Below are 14269 nucleotides of genomic sequence, written 5' to 3' on the forward strand. Positions count from 1 at the left end.
TATCTATCTATCTATCTATCTATCTATCTATCTATCTATCTATCTATCTATCTATCTATCTATCTATCTATCTATCTATCTATCTATCTATCTATCTATCTATCTATCTATCTATCTATCTATCTATCTATGGTTCTCTTTTTGATCATCAGCACAAGTCAGGAACTTGAATATCAGTTCCAGTTCGATCTCTTGATGATTTTTCACTCTTGCACCTTGCAGTAGATGCTTGGCTATGACCTGGATAATTCTTTCTTTGCATTTATATAGTGCTTTTTTCACTACTCAAAGCGCCCAGCAATTGTAGGTTAAGAGCCTTGCTCAAGGGCCCAACAGAGCAGAGTCCCTTTTGGCATTTTACGGGAATCAAACTGGTAACCTTCCGATTGCCAGTGCAGATCCCTAGCCTCAGAATTTGTTAATTCAAATATATCATCTATCATTAAATGTACCTTCTGCTCAGACATGCACTTGTCCACAATCTGTTGTTAACATTTAATCCACTTTTCACAACATGAAGGCAATTATGACAAGAAATGGAAATTACAGCCAAGAAAGCTTGTCAATCCAGTTCACTCAATTTCTTCAAAATAATCAAGTTGAGTTTTGAAGTTTCCCAAAGTCCAACTGTCTACCATGCTATGTGGAAACAAATTTCACTCAAATCCTAGTCTATGCCAGCAATAACAACAGAGAACATTCAAACACCTCACTTACCCATGGGCAATATAGAGTGACCATCTGACATGTCTACATGTTTATGACCTACAGGATGATTAAGACAACTGAACCAAGATGCAGACAACTGTGAAGATATGCTGACTCATCCTTCTCACTTCATTTGTTTTCTTGACTTGGCACCTTAAGTACTATGATTGACTTTCCTGTAGAAACTGTCTGACATCCACAACTGCTACTGTGTGCTTCTGCTGCTAAAGGCCTGACATCAGTGTCAAGACCATGTTGCCTGCATGTTGAACTCTGAAAGAAGGATAGGCACAGAACAAAACCCAAAGCTTAGAATTAAAAATGTTATAAAGATGATAGATAAAGATGGTATTAGTTAAGACAGCAGTGATGGCACAGTACTTTTAGGTAATTTGTTGAAACAGTGTGTATGTTTGGATAACAACCAATCAAAACCCTCAATCCCCATCGCAGCTTAAGAGCATTCTGGCTTCACTACATACCTTATCTACAAAAGCAGTTGCAACTGTAAAGCAAATTTCAAATTTTCTAACAAATAATGTTCACTTCATATATTATTGAACTTGCTTAATATAGTTTAGGGGCATGGACATGTCAAAGTCTATCTAATTTATGGCAACTGGACCAACAGTCCCTCCCTCAGTATTGTACAATATACTACAGTGTAGACTTCTCACCACAATGGCTGTTGTAATATTTTCTGACAGATTCTTGCCAAGGGTCAGTTGTTTGTCCCATGCACTCTGAGGTTTCGTTTTAAATTCAGGAAGAGTTTCTTGTCTAAAAAAGTATTAAGTCTTATAGTTTGTTATTAATAAATTCCATTTAGTATTTATTACGTATTTATTAGCAAAGATGAGAGATGTTTAAGTAGGGGAGTTAATTGTAAAAATGAATATTTGGGTGGCACTGCAATGAAAAAGGGGTCTTCAAATGGGCTGATTTGGAGTCAATTGTTCATTTGGGCTGCTCTGGACTGAGCTGGATAAGCAAGACACAACCATCTCACATACAGTCTCTTATTCACTCCTGGACACTCTCATCTAATCACCCAATCATTCATATCACACACATGCTACCTCAATTGAAACTTGTCAAATTTATATTGATACAAGAATTGCAAAATACGTGTTACAATGAATTCATGGTGGTGTTATAATATTCCAAATGAGAAAACATTTACATTCACTTTTTCTCATGAATATCCACAGTGGTTCTATTATAAATTTTGCTGATTAGCCAGGAAGTAATTTCATATCAAAACAGAGCCACTGCAGCTACTCAAATGAAACACAGTTTTTACTTTTAGTCTGAAGAAACATTGCAGTAACAACTAATACTTTGTGCTAAAATATGATAAAATCAAATTCTTTATGTAAATAATAGATATTTCATTATACCATTAATAACCTGTATTTAAATAAAACACATGATTGTACAAGGGGGTACCCAAAAATAACTGGAATTAAAAAAAAATGTTTTAATAATTTTTACTTACTGAAACTTTAGTCTCCTTCAAAGTTCTCTCTATGTGAATGAATGCACTTGTATTCCAAAATTTTTTAATTGCTGAAGAAGAACATTGCCCAATGCCTTCAGCGATTTTTCTTTGACGTCCTCCACGGTACGAAAACTCTTTCCTTTGAGTTCTTTTTTCATATGCAGGAACGAGAAAAATTCTCACAGAGCAAGAACAGTGTAGTAGGGAAGGTGGCAAGAACTCCAAGACACACAAGTCAATTCAGAAATCTCTTCAATAGTTCGAAGACGATCTCTGTAAATTGCATTGTGAACTTCTTCAAAATTTTCATCATTCCTAATTATGGAAGGTTGGCCTGATCTTGATTGGTCTTCAAGTGAGATTTCCCATCGTTTGAAATGTGAAAACCACTCGTAGACCTGTATTTTACTTCAGGCTTCCTCTTTAAAAGCAGTTTCAAGCATCATTGCAGTTTCATCAGCTGTTTTCCTTAAGAGAAAACTCAATTTCACACAGACTCGCTGTTCTTTATGATCACCCATCACAAAAAATCGCAGAACATGTTTAATAAGCACCAAGAAAAACCGACACAGAATGCTGTACAAACAATACAGAGCAACGCCACTTGGCAGACTGGCACAGAATACTGTAAGTATGCTACACCTAGCGGCAAAATTTGCAGCTAAATCTAGATTGTGCTCCAGGTACAGATTCCGGTTATTTTTGGGTATCCCCTCGTATGTTTAACTCTCTCCAGCATTCATCTTCCTCAACAGATTCCATGTATTGGAGAATATTGAGGTGTGATACAGGACGGACTGACACACACTGACAGAAAAAAAACAGTTTATGGGCCATGGGAGGACTGTCTATTAGTTCTTCTCCTGGTGTTGACCTTGGGTGTTGAAGTACTTAAAGAAATCTCCATTCTTTAAGGAACCCTCCCCGCCATACTGTCTGCCTTCTCATTCTTTTTCAGGCATACCTACTGGGCTGTTCAGAGACTCTCCTTTTTTACCACTCCAGCATACATGGCTCCACCCCACTGCAGTTTCTCACCTGCATATTTTCTCACAGATCAGAGTCACAACAATGTTTTATAAATGTTAATGAAAAAAAAAAACTGGTAAAAAAAAACAGTACAATACAGCTATACAAAAAAATGTAGACTCAAAATGATGAACGGACATTAAGGAATGTGAACACTAAGAAATTACAAAGAAAAGATTGTTTTAAAATTACAAAAAACTGCTGTTTTTATTCCTTCTTGCAGTGCTGAACTATGGTGGGAACTGAATGGATGTGGTAGAGGATCATTGTAAAATAAACAGGACTGGAATAACTGCAAAATTGATGATTTCAGATTTTGATTTGTAACTAATATGAAGAATTTCACTTCCTTTGTGCTAAAGCATTCAAATTTTCAATTGAACAACTCAATAAAAAATTAATCATTATTTGCACAGCTTACTACCTATGATGGCACCGATCAGTGTCTGTTGTTTTTGTCTGTTTACGTTGCATTTTGTAACAAAATTAAGATTACTTACACACAAAATCAGCTCCTATCTGTTAGGATCAGACTTAATTCATCCTTAACTGATCAAGTATGTTTAAATACGGATTTACTACTCATAAACCCTTTGAATGCAAACTCGGATTCCCATGCCAGATTGCTTGGGCCTGAAGCGGAGAAGAGAGATGCACATAGGGTCTCATGTGCATTTCGATTGCCTCTTCCTAGTCTAGTTTTATCTAACATCAGATCATTGAGGAACAAAATAGACAAACTTAATCTTCTTCTTACAACGAGTAAGGATTATTTTCTCTTTTCAGCATATTGATTTGTGGAGACATGGCTTAATTAAGGCATCCATTCCCAACTCCACATTACAACTGCCAGGGTTTCTGCTTTACAGAGCAGATCGTTGTAACAAGTCAAAAGGCAGTGGAGTCTGCTTCTCTATTAATAAAAATGGGGGCAGTGACATTTCCATATTATCGAAGCACTGCTCTGGCAATCTGGAACTATTCGTTATTAAATGTAATTCATTCTATTCACCTACAGAATTTTCTTCAAAAATTGTTGTTGGAGTTTACATCCTGACGGAGGCAAACGTGAATGAAGTGTAGCAGACTACATCACAAGTTTGGAGAACAGTCATGCAAACTCCCAGATTATAGTAATGGGTGACTTTAATAACGTAAACCTAACCATTGAGCTTCCCAGATACAAACAGCCAGCTAAATGCCCCACCAGTGACAGAAAGACTTTGGATCACTGCTACTACTATAAAGGATGGATACCGGACTGTACCCCATGTGCCACTGGATGATTCTGACCATGTTATGACAGTTGCAACCCACTTATTAACAAAGGCTAAAATTAGCTAAACCAGTAAGAAAATCAATACATTCATGGATTAATGAGTCAGTTGAATCATTACAAGATTGTTTGGACTGGACTGATTGGGATGTTTTTAAAAATGCTTGTGAAAACATTCATGAGCTGACTGACACTGTTATTGTTATACCAGCTTCTGTGAAAAGGTTTGCTTTCCAGGCAAAACTATTGTGATTTACAACAATGGAAAGTCGTGGTTCACCAAAGAACTAAAGAATCTACGTCAGGTAAAAGAAAAAGCCCATAAAACTGGTGACAAGGATGCCTGGAATCGGCTAAACAATGCAATCAGATATCTTGAATGGAAACACAAAAATAAAATGGAGCTTCAGTGTTCAGCAAACAATTTCACCTCTGTTTGGAGAAGCCACCAGTCTGTTACAAATTACAAAAAGACCCACCCAAGATCCACTGATCCTTCAATAAAAATCATTAAGTTTGCTGATGACACCTCCATTATTGGATTAATTACTAATGGTAATGAAAAGCTTACAGAAAGGAGGTATCTCGTCTTGTTTCTTGGTATGCTTCCAACAACCTAGTCCTCAATTCCATCAAGACTGGAAATCATCATTGACATTCGCAAGCAGCAGTTACAACCCCTCCCACTAGAAATTAATGATTCTGCACTCAATATGGTGGAATCCTTCACATTTTTGGCACAACTATCGCTAACTCTCTCAACTGGGACATTAATACCACTTTCATACGTCAAATAAAAAAAAAATATATTTCCCAGCCAATCGTAGCACAGTTATGCAAAGCCATAATTGAAAGTGTAATCACATTCTCCACTGTTGTTTGGTTTGGCTCAGCAATGGCATACTCCAAATCTGAATGACAGCGTGTTGTGTGGTCTGCTGAGAAAATAATTGGCTGTGCTCATCCGAGTGTGGCAGACCTGTATACACCTCATGATACTAAGTATGTCAAAACGATCACCACGGACTCATCTCACCCATCTCACTCATCAGTTCTTCCAAAAACTCCTGTCTGGTAAATGCTTCAGGTCAATTAAAACTAAAGCTAACACACATCTAAAAAGTTTCTTTGCTGGATCCATAGCCCTGTCAAACCAGTAATGTAGCCTGTCCTCTTCATATGGTATGCTCATATTTTCTGTCATATAATATTTGAAGGTGTGTATGTACAGTAAATGTACATGTATGTCTGTGCATGTGCATACACACTATACACTCACGCTTTCACTTGCACATCTCCTTTATAATTGCAAAATTCTGCAACTTTCTTAACTTGTTCTATTTATATTATTTGTATGCGACATTGTGTCATTTTATAAGCCAATACAAATTTACCAAGTCGAATTTCTGTCATTAAATACTGACGAATAAAAGTGACTCTGATTCTGATTCCTCTTTATTTCATGTGTCTGTATATGTTTGGTTGACCTGCTGCAATTTAATTCTCTTTGGTTTTCCTGCAAAAGGCACCAACAGATCAAGCTAAAGTCTTAACCTGAAACAAAGGTAGCAGACATAGCAAGCCTCAAGTGGCTTTGCTCTTGACCTTGTCAGACTCCAACATAATTGCATTTTTCAAATTACTTGCTAGATTGGAGAGTGGGCAAGAGAAAGTGAGACAGAAAACAGATCACTGGTGGCCTACATATTTGCTGCTTTGGTATCATCTCCAGCATGGTGGTAGGGACTGTGGTGGAGCTGAAGGAGTAAGACTACTGGCTGCTGGGTATGCATGAACTTCATCCCATTCAACCACCACAGTAGTGATCTTGCACTAGCGCTGCATATTTTGTTCAGCAAAATGTTAATAATTTTCATTAATTTATGAAATGCATAATTAAATGGAGAAAGAGGAAGAAAATATGTTTTCTTGTAATGATCTAGGAATTCAAATCCAAATGCAATACAAAACAATAATGAAAACTGTTTGTTGTTAATTATTCCAGTGACTCTATTTTGCCCACAGGAAATGCATTCAAAAGGTTATTCTGTATGTTAATGGAGAGTGTGCAAATCAAGTAGATGTATAAAAGTGATTTGTGAGTGTGTCCATTTCTGATTCTTGCAGGTATCTGGTATTTAGCATCTGTTGGCACAATGAAAGTTCAGATTTGTAGTCGCTATATCTCTCTCCTGTATTTTGAGACCTGCAATGCTGCAAAGCTATGTGCAGATTTTTATGTCTGTAATAATTTGTATGTTCACAAAGTCCTCTTATGAGTTCTACCCATTTACTTCTGCCAAAAATTGCAATGAACTTGTGTACAGTTTCCATAAGGGAAGCCATATGATCTGCATCAGGTACAAGGTAGACAAGGTAGAAAGTAACTCAAGATGGGATGCTGCTGGACACACACTCACATTCGCTCCTACTGCTAGTCCATGTAGACGTGGGAAACACATGCAGGGCCTGAGCTGAACAATGAAAGAAAATGAGACATGGAGGGGAATTGCTCACAGAGTCTGTAATGACAGCAGTAGAGGGATTTCTATGTCACAAACAAGCTCTGTTAGCCCGGAGTGATGAAATTACTATTCCTGCTGTGGATAATGATCGATCAATAAGTTCATTTTGCACAGCAGGCTAGACTCTCATCCATGTATTTTAAGGTCAAGGGTTTGTGTGCTAAAAATGGGATTGCTCATGGAGGGCACTGACAACAACTTTTAATGTTAAACCAGTGATGGGTGTAGGATACCCTTTGCCAGAGACATTGAATTTAGTGTAATAAACTCTGGAAAAGTTTGTTATACAGTGCATGGTATGAATGATAGATAGATAGATAGATAGATAGATAGATAGATAGATAGATAGATAGATAGATAGATAGATAGATAGATAGATAGATAGATAGATAGATAGATAGATAGATAGATAGAAAAACTTTTGACAGGGTGTTCCCAGTCCCAGTGAGGCATAATGCAGAGGTATTTCTGTTGCTATAAAGGAGCCCTGTAGTGTTTCTTGACACACTTCAGCTGAATGATTCGTTGTCTGAAAGTCCTCAGTCAGGAGGAGGATGTGTAGCATTGTTCATAATGGCATTCTGTTTTTGTTTTAATTCTCTCATTTGCTATTACCTCCATTATTTGTCCCCAAGTGAATATTAGGACTTTACAGATGTTCAAGAAAATATTAATATTATAGCAAACAATAACTTGAATCACACACAAGAACATCTGGCATTGCTAAAGATAGATGGTGCCATCAACTAACAGTCTTGTAGGTGGAAGTATGATGGATCAAACTGTGGTCAGATTTGCACCGAAATGACACAGATTTACATTTGAAAATGTGAATAAACCAGGTTCGATTTGTGTTCATGATTGGAACCTGAAGTGTGCTGATGGAAGTTTGTTACTGTTCTTTGCAAAGTTCTCCTAATTGAAGTCATCACCGTTGCATGGTCAGAATGATTCTTGATTGGAGTGTTGATTTCAGAGTGAAACATTTTTGTCAATGAGTCCTTGTTTGCAGAGGGAAGAATATAAACATTAATCAAGATGATGTAACTTATCACCCTAGGAACTGTGGACGAATTCTGACAGCTAGTATTTCAATGTCTGAATTATACATTTTAGTTTTCACTGTAACTTTCTTGCTTTTACACCATTGGTTCTTCACAATGGATGCCCAGTCCCCTTTCTGTCTTTTTTCATTCAGTCTGATTGTATAAAGGAAATCCATCTAGCACTAAAATAGCATCAAATTAAGTTGAAGACAGTTTTCGGCAATGCGCAAAAACACACATTTCCTGAATGCTCCATGAGATGTGACAATTATTCCATCTTATTCAAAAGTGCTCAGACATTCTTCATTATATGGAGGCAGGCCCACCCTGAAACCTTTTCACCAATCTTTTATCCACACTCTAGCTCTTCGCACTTTGTCTTCAGTTGAGCTTCTCTTCAGAGAAGGTGTACTGTAAAAGTGGTCCTTAGGTGCTAGTAATCACAGTCCTACCAGCTGACCACAGAAATATTTTAAAATACCCCACTTTATCTTCCTCAGAGTCTCACAAATTTTCAGATTTTGCCAATGAAAGATAGCCTTCAGATACTCTTAGCTCTCATTGTCTGAAAGACAGTTAAAATGAGCCAATGTTCAGATGTGTAATGCAAGCAGCAGATCTGCAATGACAAGCCATAGCTAATCTTAAAATTAATAACAGGTTTATCAAAAGCTAGTAACTACTATTAAGGAGTCCAGTTTGTTGACTTTAGAATTGAGTCATTGTTTTTTGCAGATGATGTGGTCCTGTTGGCTTCATCAGGTTGTGAACTCCAGCATGCACTGGGACATTTTTGCAACTGAGTGTGAGGCGGTTCTGAGGCCATGCTACTCAGTAGAAAAAGGTTAGACTGTCCTCTCTGAGTGGCAGAGTTTAAGTACCTCGGGGTCTTGTTCATGAATGAGGGGAAAAGGGGCGGTAAAATTGACAGATGTATCAGGGCAGCGAGCGCAGTTAAGTGGTCACTATACTGATCCATATTGGTGAAGAAGGATCTGAGTCAGAATGAGAAGCTTTCGATTTTACCATTGAATCTACATCCCCACCATCGCCTATGGTCATGAACTTTGAATAATGACAGAAAGAATGAGATCGCAGGTACAAGCGGTTGAAATGAGCTTTCTCCGTAGGGTGACTGTGCTCTCCCTTAGACATAGAGTGAGAAGCATAGACATCTGGGAGAGGCTCGAAGTAGAACCGCTGACACTCTGCTTTGAGAGGAGCCAGTTGAGGTGGTTCTGGTGCCTCCCTGTGGAGGTTTTACAGGAACGACCAGCTCGGAGGAGACTCGGTGGAAGTCCCATGGCTTGCTGGGGGGATTATATTACACAGATTATATATGTGGGAATGCCTTGGGATGCCACAGTATGAGTTGGCAAGTGTGGCTGGGGAAAAGGATGTGTGGGCCACACTGCTAAGACTGTTAGCCCTGTGACCATGTCTTGGAGAAGCGGTGGAAAATGAGTGAGTGAATCAATGAATGCATAGTAACTACAAGAAAAAACAAAAAGAGAACATGGAGCATCTGTAAAAGGCTGCCATTTGCATGGCATCTGGAAGAAGAAGTGAATAATAGATATCTTAATACATAATTCGCCAGTCTCCTCACTCACTCACTCACTCACTCACTCACTCACTCACTCACTCACTCACTCACTCACTCACTCACTCACTCACTCACTCACTCACTCACTCACTCACTCACTCACTCACTCACTCACTCATGTCTGTCTGAAGCCGAATGCGCAGTCGCCTTCTGCACACGTCCGAAGCTGAATGCGCAGTCGCCTTCTGCGCAGCTGCCCGAAAAACTTTACGAGACCGACATCGCGGCAGGCGGTGGATTTACAGCCGCGAAAATTCAAATAGAAAGGTGACTTCGATTAAAGCTCTAGAGGCCTGAAAGGCAATTTCGACTACAGCTCGAGGCCTAATTACGCATTCATTCAATACACCTTTATCAGGTTTGTGGTGCTTATACTTATTACTTCCACGCGTGCCCGTTTAATCTTACGTTGTCGAAACGGGCTCTTTGTCTAGTATTAAATAAACTAAACTTAAATCAAAATTATAACCACAGCATAGACATGAATTTATGCAGCTCAAGTCAATATAGTGTACCATACCACTGGATTTCCTTACATACCGGTAACTACAGTATGGGCTATTGAAATGGCATTATTAAAAATATTAAAAACAGCACAGGAGAGGGACAAAAAGATTTTGAAACATAAAATGAATTAAATAAATGACAATATGTACATCTTAGGTTGAAAAATAAAATATGAATTAACATTTACATTAGGCTAGATTAGATTAGATTAGATATGCTTTATTGATCCCCAAAGGAAAATTCAATTGCATACTACAACAAAACAAAAAATAAAAATAAAAAACATAAAGTACAGAGATGTAACTCAAAGCAATATATAAGACAATAGAATTAAAGCACATAATACAACAAATTTTATATTACAATGTAACTGGTAAATGGGAGCTGTTGTACAGTAGCTAGCTGAAGCATGTGACAGCACCAGAAGACAATGTTCTCCCCAATATTGCAAATATCTTGCAATGTATGTAATTTAACTCAAACGTTGCCTGGTTTAATTCCTTAAACTCTTACTTAAGGTTTTGCATATCCGTTCATGTGTTACAGTTTACTGCATAGCTGTGGAGCACGGTAGCCTGTCCCAACATACAAGATGGGAAACAACTTTGTATTGGACACCATTATGTTTCAGGGAACATTCTCTGCTAAAAGTCGGGGGATACATAAGAAAAAAGGCCCACATGGCTGACGAGCAGACCCCGGCCCCTGGAGCTGTGAAGCTGACACACTTAGTGAGGCTGTGCTTTCTATTCTACTCTTTTTTGGATTTTATTCTCAAAAGTAAACTGCATGCCAGACAGGAACTTTTCAGATGGTTTCAGGCAGTCCAGTGCAGGGGATGTGCTCTACTCACTATGTCATCCAAAAATATTGATTTGACCTTTAGACGGACGAATATTGTTATGCAATGCAATGCATCCACATTCAAGCTTTGTTAACATCAACAAGTTATTTTTAATTAAATGTAAATGGTCTAGAAATAGAAATGGGACTGTTTTGTAAACTGGTTGCATAATATGCTGCTTCACTCTGATAAGTAACCTTTCTTGACAGGCGATGACTGTACTGACAGTAAGGAATATTTTGGGAGAATCACTAAAGTGCTGGAACTCCCTGGCAGTTCTTCAGTGGTGTTCTCTGCTTAAGGATTACAATTCCTTGATTTCTCCAAATAAAATAAGCCATCAACAAATCCTTTACTGACATGCTGCTTCATTAGGAAAGGTCAAAGACTAATCCCAGTACTGCACAACTTCTATCCGTGTATCCATTTTCAAACCTGCTTAATTTGCTTTGCCAGCATTTGTGTTCATTTTATTGTTTAACAGAAGTCCCATTAACACACAACACTGCAGTGGATTAAGCAGATTTGATAGTGTGACCTTATGTTAAAATTCACATTAAATGACATTCTGAAGCTTTCAGGATTACTTTGGTGAACTGGTGGTACCCTAATTCTCCTGAGGTTTTGTAACTTAAAGTTAGGGTTAGTAAGAAAGACACTCTTGATTCCAATGAATTGATAATTTAGCTAATCCATAAATTGATGTTGTTTATTCCCAAAAAAAGTAATCTTTTATTCAGCGAAAGGACAACCCGAAATAAATAACGAGAACCACGTGACCTTTAATCTACCACGTTCTATTCAAAAAACACAATTTCTCTCCATAGCTGGAGCGCAGGGCAAGATAAAAGCACATCAGCGAGCTAATAACCTGGGGGTTTTCCTTCCTACACATTCTAAGGGAACTCCCAGGGGGGTCTGAGTCACGAAACGCGCAAGCAGATTACCTTTCGACACTGGGGCAGACACATGTGTCCCTCTTTGAAAAGATGAATGAGCACTGACTTTGAGCTTGTGAGATGAGTGTCACTGGTCTACATTCAGACATGGGAGAGGGGTTAGGGTTAGGGTTAGGACTTTCCTTCTACACATCCTAAGGGAACTCCCAGGGGGTCTGAGTCGCTGACTGAAATGAGTAAGGGGATTACCTTTCCACACTAAGGCTGACACTTGTGTCCCTTTTGAAAAGATGAATGAGAGCCCTGGCTTTGAACTTGTGAGAGGAGTGTCGTCGGCGTATATTCACACATGGGAGGGCCTAAATTCTTCTTCCTGTAGAATTGTTTTATCTGTACTCAAATGATAATGCCTTTCAAAATGAGTGAACTCCCAGAAAACCTGCAGTATAAGAATAAACTGATCATTTCATTGAATTGTAATTTGCCTGAACACTGTTGCACTAACATTTTTTTTATTTGATTACTTGCCCTAGTCTAATTCCAGATGAGCCACTGCTGCTACTGTGATTCCTCACATTCTCAAGAAGCCAACATCCATCTACTGATCCATCTTCCTAGCCTGCTTATCAGGAACATGGTCACAGAAATCAATTTGTGTTATTCTCTGTATTGAAAACGTCAGCCATCTGAATCAATGTCTAGCGTTTCACAATAACTTTGTTTCCAGCAAAGCCTAATGTTTGCCACATGTGTCAGCATTCGTAAACAGCTATTTACAAAGTGAACTTTTGTAAGATTGATCATTGCACAGCTTTTGTGATCATGAGGAAATGGAGGATATCCCAACCATCACAGGACAGGCTCATCATACACCTCCGGCCAGTTTCAGTTCAATTCAGTTTGATTCCACTATTCATTACACCTTACAATGCAGTAGAACCTGTAAGCCACTAGTGTTTATTGTCACAAGTCAACCTAACAGAACATATTTGGATTCTAGAAGAACATCTCAGGAGGACACCCATTTGGGGAGACTATGAAACCTTCATAGTGAACTCTCTCCTGGGCTGGGAATCACACCAGGATATAAGCAATGCAATGCTGACCAATGGGGTCTCCATGGCACTGTGTTTCCTGCTGCATTAAATTTAATGTGTTCTACAATCAAGGTCCTCTTATGTCATCAGAAATGTTTTGGTGCCCTAGTAAGTCAGTTTTATCTCTTTTCTAACAAATTATTTTGTTTTATTTCATGTTACTTTGGGACATAATTTCAGCATCATTTTGCAAGTTCTTTGAGTGATCCTTGACATTGTGGCCCAGCCGGGATGCCCCTGTAATAGAAGGTCCAGGGGAGGGACCCTATCCAGAACATTACCTTCCCTGTAGTGCTAGAGGGCAGCCCCCCCCGGCATGCAACAGTGCCATGGGTTTGGAGCATGGAAGTTCAAACCTGCTGGGGCCCGTGGCCACCGCCAGGGGGTGCCTGGGCAGCTGCTGAGCCCTTAATTGCAGCACTTCCACCACACCTGAAAGTGCTCCCGGAACTGGGTCAATGAACCCCTGGAGCACTTCCGGGTGCCTCATAAAAGGAGCCGCCTCACTCCATGCTGGAAGCCAGAGTCAGGAGGTGGAGGACAAAGCTTGCTGGGAGAGGAGTGGAGGCGGGAGAGAAAGAGAGTAAGAAAAAGAAGAAGAAGCATTACGGCTTGTGTGCTTGATATACTGTGCTCTATAGTGGGGAGCGAGGAAAAGGCGCTGCCCCATGAGAAATAAATGTGTGTTGCCTTGGACTTGTGTCTCTGTGACTGTCTGTGTCTGGGTTTGGGGAGCTGTACTGGCCTGGTATTCCACAACATTTTCATTTTTGCTTTGGTGTTAATTTATGGGGGTGGCACAGTGGCGAAGTGGGTAGTGCTGCTGCCTCACAGTTAGGAGACCCGGGTTCACTTACCTGGTCCTCCCTGCGTGGAGTTTGCAAGTTCTCCCTGTGTCTGCGTGGGTTTCCTCCCACAGTCCAAATACATGCAGGTTAGGTGCATTGGCGATTCTGAATTGTCCCTAGTGTGTGCTTGGTGTGTGGGTGTGTGTGTGTCCTACGGTGGGCTGGCGCCCTGCCCAAGATTTGTTCCTGCCTTGCACCCTGTGTTGGCAGACCCCTGTGACCCTGTAGTTAGGATATAGCGGGCTGGATAATGGATGGATGGATGGATGTTAATTTATGGTGGTGTGATGTGTTCTCCACTTGTGTAAAATGAAAGAAACTGTAATGTACACCCACTGGAAACTACCAACTTTAGTGTATGCCTGTGCCACCAAAACCCATAA

The sequence above is a fragment of the Erpetoichthys calabaricus genome, chromosome 1 (assembly GCF_900747795.2).
Source record: "Erpetoichthys calabaricus chromosome 1, fErpCal1.3, whole genome shotgun sequence".
NCBI classification, from domain to species: Eukaryota; Metazoa; Chordata; class Cladistia; order Polypteriformes; family Polypteridae; genus Erpetoichthys; species Erpetoichthys calabaricus.